This window comes from Moschus berezovskii, chromosome 22, assembly GCF_049115385.1.
Source record: "Moschus berezovskii isolate FMDL1 chromosome 22, NW_MosBer_1.0, whole genome shotgun sequence".
NCBI classification, from domain to species: Eukaryota; Metazoa; Chordata; class Mammalia; order Artiodactyla; family Moschidae; genus Moschus; species Moschus berezovskii.
The window spans coordinates 36665856-36674054 of record NC_142481.1 but is presented as its reverse complement, the minus strand read 5'-3'; the positions used below and the strand labels follow the sequence as shown (position 1 = coordinate 36674054).

The following is an 8199-nucleotide window of genomic DNA, read 5'->3' as shown; positions in this document are numbered from 1 at the left end:
ACCCTAGGGGTTGTAGGCCACCAGGCTCCTCTGTTCATGGGATTGTCCAGGCAAGAATACTGGAGTAGGTTGCCATGCTCTCTCCAGGGGATCTTCCAAATCCAGGGATCAAACCTATGTCTCTTGTGTCTCCTGCATTGGCAGGCAGGTTCTTTACAACTGCACCCCCTGGAAAGCCCGTTAGATCCACTAGAATGTCTTAAATGCTCACCTAGCAATTGCTTTAGCAATATTATCTCTCTAGTGGAACAGAAAAGCCAAACAGAAAAATCTGACTCTCCTCAGTCATCTTTCAGCAGTGATGTAAGCCTTTTAAATCAGATCTGTTGAGTTTCATGTTCCTACCTCTGAAGCTGTTGGGGATGGCCTAGAGAAAGGCAAGTTGAAAGGCAGCTATCAAAAGTGGGGTCAGGGGGCTTGCTGCTCATGCGCAGACAGGGCCGGCATGATTAGTTGGTGTGCCGGTGGCAAAGAGCAGCGTGGAGGGGAGCGGTCCCTGGAGACGCCTGACCTATTCTGTTCTGTTCTGTTTTGAGGAGTGGCCAGTGGCACGACAGAGCAGGCCAGGGATGGTCTACACCTTTGGAGGACTACGGAACAGCGCTGTATGTGAGGTAGGACCTCAAGTCAAATGTAGGGCAGCCTCACCGAGCAACCACTGGTGTCATCTGTACCGGAGGCAGTCACCGAGCAGCAGCAAGTACCTGTGGTAGATTTCCAGGCAGAACTGAGAAAGGTCTTCTTAGCTGAGACACGAAGAGGTCATTAAAGAAGTATCAGAATACCCAGGTAGCTGATACCAAGAGGAAACTGATCAAAACAAAGGGGCTGCTTCTACTATTGGAAGCTTCTGCCCCAGCTTGCAGTGTTTGGTGGAGAACCTGCATCATACCTTAATCCGTAGGCTTCCTTAGGTCTTAAGGATCCCGAAACTGTCCTGTGGATATCGAATTTGGTGGAACAGCAATCGTGACTGTGGGAAAGAGTGCAAGATGCTGCAGCACATGGACTACAGGTGAGATGCGTCCAGCAGGATGGCTGGATCTTCGTTGGCCCTTTTAAGGCTTTTGACAAGTAGGTGAACTTGATCCTCTGTGACTGTGAGGAATTCAGGAAGATCAAGGCAAAGAATTCAAAGCATTCAGAGTATGAAGAAAAGCAAGTTTGGGGTCTGGTGTGGCACCCGGGAGAACTTGGTTTTCATGATTGTGGAGGGACCACCCTGTAAAGATACTGGCATTGCTCAGATACCATTTACTGGTGACGCTGGGGGTTGATAGAGCAGCTGGCAGAGGTGTTCCAGCTGGTGTTCCAATTCCCCAGACTCTTGCTGGATTAACAGGCCCTGTCCATAGGGCTGGGAGCGGGGGCATCCCAACAAGTAATGACCCCCCCACAGGGAAGAGGTATTGTAGCAACTGCTGCCACTGCCAGTATTACTGGAGCCCCAACTCAGTATTCACCAGGAAAGGGGGCTACACCCACACCTGTTGGTCAAGCAATCCCACCTCCAGGAATTATGGCTCCTCCACCTGCTATGGGGCTTCCCAGGTGGCACTAGTGGTGAAGAATCTGCCTGCCAGTTCAGGGGACATAAGAGACACAGGTTTAACCCCTGGGTCAGGAAGATACCCTGGAGAAGGAACCTATTCCAGTATTTTTGCCTGGAGAATCCAATGGACAGAGGAGCCTGGTGGGCAGCAGTCCTTGGGGGTTGCCAAAGAATTGGACATGACTGAAGCAACTTAGCATGCCACATAGTATGAGACCACCCATAGGCCCATCAGTTAGGCTTCTCATACTCGAGGGATGCCAATAAGCTTGCCCCTGTTGGAATGAGACCCTCCACCAGGAATCAGAGGTCCACCTCTACTAGGAAGGTGTCCACCGAGACCCTAGGATATTATTGATCCTTCTTAGACATTTTTTTTCCTGCAGTGTATCTTGTGAAATGTGTGCAGTACTTGTAAGCTTTGGTCCCCTATACTGCATTAATGTAAGTTAATGCATAGAGTCATTAAAAAAAGTGGGTTCAAAGGAGGTAGATGAACTTCACCTAGAATTTTCAGAGATTGATTGGGGATTGAGACAGCTATGAAGAGGAAAATTGTGGACCTAAATAGAGAACCAAGATTAGTAGGTCAGAGGAGACAATAGTAGATACCAACTTGTAAATTTATGGACCACAAACTGTATACCAGGTGCTTTTCTAATCAGTTTGCTTGTATTAACTCAATGAATCCTTTCAGCAACTTTATGCAATAGATACATGATTCCCCAATGTGTTCCCTGGTATCATCCCCAAAGGAGACCTGGGAACAGAGATTTGGATTCAATCCCACGAAAATTATCTTGGATACTTTGTCTTCTAGGGCTTCCTAGGTGGCGCTAGAGGTAAAGAATTCGCCAGCCTTTGTAGAAGACATAAGAGATGGGTGTTCAATCCCTGGGTCAGGAAGATCCCCTAGAGGAGGGCCTGGCAACCCACGCTAGTATTCTTGCCTGGAGAATCCCATGGACAAAGGAGTCCAGTGGGCTACGGGCCATAGGGTTGCAAAGAGTTGAACACAACTGAAGGGACTTAGCAGGGAGGCAGGCACTCTGTCTTCTCTGAGGGAGTGGAGAAATGGAACAAGGAAGGAAGGAAAACCAAATGAATTTTTGTGAATTAGTGGTGTCTGCCATGGGCAATCAGGGCTCCAAATGCCACTGGAAATCCTGTGTAATCTCGGAACTGTTCCACTGAAGGACAGAGAAGCTGGAGATTTTATCCATCATCTCCTACCCTTCATTGAGGATATGGTTGAGGATTGCTTTTGGGGCATTAGTCCCCAGGCACTGTCATGTTACCATATTCCGAAAGCACCGTCAGGCAGAGAAGCAGTCCTTGGTAACATAAGGAGTTGCCGATGGTGTCAGAGCAAAGACAGCGTCTGCTTCCTTGAGTTCACAAATGGGGAACATGAGACACAGAGTTAACATCATTCAATTTGCTTTATTATAAACCCATCATTGGATTTATTACAGAAATGGCGATCACTGACTGAAGCTAGGTTCTATACACTGCCTGTGTTAACATCAGTAACCCAGTACAGCTGAAGCTGATGAAACAGAAAATAGTAGAAAGACATCTTACTCATGAAATCCACAGCCAACACTGAGACACAGTTCATTGGTTCATTCATTCAATGATTGTTCTTTCATCCAAAAATTTGTTAAGCGCCAGGGTGGAGAAGGCAATGGCAACCCACTCCAGTACTCTTGCCTGGAAAATCCCATGGATGGAGGAGCCTGGTGGGCTGCAGTCCATGGGGCTGCTAAGAGTTGGGCAAGACTGAGGGACTTCACTTTCACTTTTCACTTTCATGCGTTGGAGAAGGAAATGGCAACCGACTCCAGGGTTCTTGCCTGGAGAATCCCAGGGACGGTGGAGCCTGGTGGGCTGCTGTCTATGGGGTCGCACAGGGTTGGACATGACTGAAGCGACTTAGCAGCAGCAGCAGGGTTGAGTTCAGTACTGTTCTATGCACTGGGGATGGTGCGGGGAGATGAATATAAGGAGAACAATTATGACCAGATTTCTTTTGTCATGTAGCTGGCATGTTATTAGAGAGACAAAATAATAATTTCAAATGACACTGAATACCTTGAATAAAAGGGACATCTATGTGGCTAGTTACATTGTTAGTCACTCAAAGCACCAGGAACTTTGCCATAATTGCTAAAGAAAAAGGAAACTTCTACTTTTTACCAGAATTAGACTCCTAAATATGATACTGAGGACTGTGTAGTTAGCAAGTGGATGGCAATACAGCAACGAAGAGGTGGATAAAGACATTGTAAACACATTGCCAGTGGGCCTTGGTGCACACCTGCCCTGATTAGAATGATGAATTGTGATATTTCAAAAGGAAGAAAGTAGTTGTGTATATTATTCTTTATTTATCTTTGCATAAAAGATTAAAAGCAATCGTCACATACTCTGTATCATTCATTCTTAGTGTATTGAATGTGTGCTCAGATGTGTGATAACTCTGGTTCAGGGATTAAGAACTTCTTTAGAGCATGCTTTTTTTTTTTTTTGGCCACCCTGCTTGGCTTTCAGGATCTTAGTTTCCTGACCAGAGGTTAAACCCAGGCCTCAGCAGTGAAAGCGTGGAGTCCTAACCACTTGTCTGCCAGGCAGTTCCTGGGGCATGCTTCTTCCTATGCCCCAGGAGTGTTGTTTGAGTTACATATTGTAGGTCATACTTGGAGACTAGTCTGTCGTGGGATGTTTATAATCAAAGACTGCTCATGCATTCCCTCATTATTTTTATTCTCATTCTCATAGTTACTGAGTGCCCGTATGGGGCAGGTACAGTGTGGGGAACTTAAATGAGCAGGAGAGACATGGTAACTGGGGCTCATGTTCTAGTCGGGGCACCTGACGACAGGTAAACAAGAAACTGATCAACAAAATTGCTAACAAGCCCCAGCAGGGTCCTCCTGCCCAGCGCTGTTCAAGCCAATAGAATGATACTGAGTTCGGTCCAGAAGCGGAGGAACGTTTTACTCTCTGATCAGAAAAATGGAGAGGTGTGAGCTTTTGCCCTCTGAGCGCTGAAGAATTGATGCTTTTGAACTGTGGTGTTGGAGAAGACTTTTGAAAATCCCTTGGATAGCAAGCAGATCAAATCAGTCAATCCTCAAGGAAATCAACCCTGAATATTCACTGGAAGGACTGATGCTGAAGCTGAAGCTCCAATACTTTGGCCACCTGATGCCAAGAAGTGACTCATTGGAAAAGACCCTGATGCTGGGAAAGACTGAGGGCATGAGGGGGAGGGGGACCGCAGAGGAACAGACGGTTGGATGGCATCACTGACTTGACGGAAATGAGTTTGAGCAACCTCCGGAGTTGGTGATGGACAGGAAAGCCTGGCCTGCTATAATACGTGGGGTCGCAGAGAGTTGGACACAACTGAGCAGCTGAACTGATGAGCCAGGAGGAGGATGAGATCTTGCCGGGCTGGCGCAGGTGTGCCGCTCACGCTCCTGGTAGGGTGCAGCGCCCCAAGCAGCGTCTCTGCATCCGCCTGCCGCCGCCGTCTTGAATCGCAGTGCGATGCGCAGTGCTTCTGCACAGGGCACGTGGAGCCCAGGTGTCGGGCGCAGCCTTCTTGCACTTGGAACTCTGGTCCAAAAGTGTCGGGTACAAGACCTCTGCATGCGGCAGCCAGTGAGCAAGTGAAACTTGTACAAAGGAAACGGAAAAAAAAGGTTAGGCTTTATTACCCAGCTTCTGTTTTTATTTCTCGGGAACTGGTAATGGGCTTTACCAGTGGCAAGTCCCTCTTCTGTCTGTGTACTCCTTGCAGAAGGGCGCAGAAGGGCTCAGGTCTAGCTTCTGTAACTACTGCCTACTGGTCTCGGGCGGTGGTGTAACCCCGGTGGAGAAGTGAACTCCCCGGCTATCTTGAGCCTACGTATGTTACCTGACCTTGGCCCTAACTGTTTGAATTGCCGAGCGGCGGCAATTTATCTAATCTTTTGGAGACTGAGGATGTTACCCAATTAGATGTGAGCACCCCCGCCCACTCTTGAGGTCCGTCTGAAGTGAAGCACCCCGGATTGGTCAGGGAGTTCTTTCCTGCTCAGGTTCCCACCGCCAAAAACAAAACTGAGTTTGGCGCAGGTGAGACAAGCTGTTTTTGGATGGCCAAGGAATGGAGAAGGGACGCTCATGTCTAAAGACACCTGCTCCCAAAAGGGAGGAAAGTGGGGAATTTTGCGGGATGAGAGGCAAGTGCATCATCAGAAACTGGGGCAAAGGACAAAGATTTCCAGGAACAGCTGGTGCATGGGCAGTCCCTCCCGCCCCCTTGCTCTTCCACAAATTGTGCTTCTGTGCTGTGCTCAGTTGCTAAGTTATGTCCGATTCTTTGCGACCACATGGACTGTAGCACACCAGGCTCCTCTGTCCGTGGGATTTCCTAGGCAAGAATACTGGAGTGGATTGCTGTTGTTATTTAGTTGGTAAGTCATGGATTGCCATAGCAGAGTACAAATGACCCCTTGGAGTGGAGTTCTTAGCATGGTAATGAAGCAAAGGTAACTTTCGGACTCCTCCAGTTTTCTTCTGTGCAGGTGCATCCCTGAGGTCAAGTCAGAACCGGTTTGGGGCGGTGAACCAGTGTGTAACTCTCAAAACATCTCTCTCTCTCAAAGTACAGCTGCAGAGCATCTCTGCTAAACACCTCGTATTATTGAAACAAACACAGAGCTGAATCTGGGCAAGTGTTCTTTAGCTCTCAGGGGCTGGTGTGAAAACATAGAGATCAACCAAGGCAAGAAAAGCAGTGAGCTTTAGCCTACTTTCCCCTCTATCTTGGATCTAGCCAGTTTGGTCTGGTTTTGCAGTGGGCCTTTGTGGCATCCTGTTGATGGAACACAGCTTCTGTGATCCGCCATATGGCCTGGGTGACAAGGACACTGGACAATTTAAGATACATGGCCCACATACTAGCAAGAGCAGCATGTCTCAACTACCTCATTGGTTATACTCCTCATGCCAGGAGCGACTATGGCCTCAACCAACCAGTTACATGGGCTTCTCTCCCATAATGAGTGCCTTGATGAGCCTCCTTGATGGCTTGACAGGCTGTGGTTTAGGGAAGGAAGATTGGCCCATGTTCAATAACTAGCCACCCATGGCCTCCTAGACCTCTAATGAAGCCTGTTTCCACATTGTCTAATTCTTCCTTATGTAGACTGGGGGATAATTGGATGGATCTGGCCCTTGAGGTGTAAGGGGTGGTTGCCAAGTTACTGGTTCTCAGGCCAGGTTTTGGCAGTTGAGTCTGCCTTATTTATTCCCTCAGCAGCCCCTCCACCCCCTGCTGCCCTTTTTGGTAACCCCTACCATGAGTCACTGCCACCTTTTTGGAAGCTGTACTAGTTCTAAGGGTTTCAGTATGCTTAAGCCATGTTTCAACTGTTCATTCTCCGCAGTAACCATAACTCTTTCCTTTCAAATAGACCCATGTGCCTGAAGGATGGCCAGTACACCCTGGGAGTCTGTGTAAATGTTTCAGGCCCTCCCAGTCCTGAGCTCTAAGGATCACCCCTGAGAGGTGTCAGCTCTGCCTACTGGGCGGAAGTCCCTGGAGGGTAAGCTTCTCGCTTCTGTGACTTGGGTCTGGAAGGTTGTTACAAATCCTGCAGACTTCTCCCCTCTCTCATAAAACTGCTCTGATCGGTGAACCATTCCTCTTCCATGTTTGGAGGAGGCTCACTTCCTAGGTCAGGGCAAGCAGAATAGATGGTGTCTATGGTTTCTGTACAGTTGTGCTCCAGGAGCCCTGTGGGTATCGTGGTGGCAGGATTTAGTGTGGGACAGGTTTTTATGGTGGACACTGGATTGTCTGAAAACATAGTCTGAACTTGAATCAACCTTCAGGGGGATAGCCACTCTGTTCCCTTCAGTTCAGTTCAGTCGCTCAGTCGTGTCCGACTCTTTGTGACCCCATGAATCACAGCACACCAGGCCTCCCTGTCCATCACCAACTCCCGGAGTTCACTCAAACTCATGTCCATCGAGTCGGTGATGCCATCCAGCCATCTCATTCTCTGTCGTCCCTGTCTCCTCCCGCCCCCAATCCCTCCCAGCATCAGACTCTTTTCCAGTGAGTCAACTCTTTGCATGAGGTGGCCAAAGTATTGGAGTTTCAGCTTTAGCATCAGTCCTTCCAACGAACGCCCAGGACCGATCTCCTCTAGAATGGACTGGTTGGATCTCCTTGCAGTCCAAGGGACTCTCAAGAGTCTTCTCCAGCACCACAGTTCAAAAGCATCAATTCTTCGGCGATCAGCTTTCTTCACAGTCCAACTCACATCCATACATGACCACGGGAAAAACCATAGCCTTGACTAGCGGACCTTGGTTGGCAAAGTAATGTCTCTGCTTTTTAATATACTATCAAGGTTGGTCATAACTTTCCTTCCAAGGAGTAAGCGTCTTTTAATTTCCTGGTTGCAATCAGCATCTGCAGTGATTTTGGAGCCCCAAAGATAAAGTCTGACACTGTTTCCACTGTTTCCCCATCTATTTGCCATGAAGTGATGGGACCAGATGCCATGATCTTTGTTTTCTGAATGTTGAGCTTCAAGCCAACCTTTTCACTCTCTTCTTTCTGTTCCCTTAGAACTTACTAAAAT

The 8199-nt window shown here is 48.1% G+C and overlaps 2 pseudogenes; both read left to right on the top strand.

The window, feature by feature from the left end:
- The first annotated feature begins 445 nt into the window (after positions 1-445).
- On the top strand, positions 446-769 carry LOC148774396 (SNRPN upstream reading frame protein pseudogene; annotated as a pseudogene).
- A 223-nt stretch (positions 770-992) lies between these two features.
- LOC129547050 (small nuclear ribonucleoprotein-associated protein N-like) lies at positions 993-1899 on the top strand (annotated as a pseudogene).
- Positions 1900-8199: the final 6300 nt, after the last annotated feature.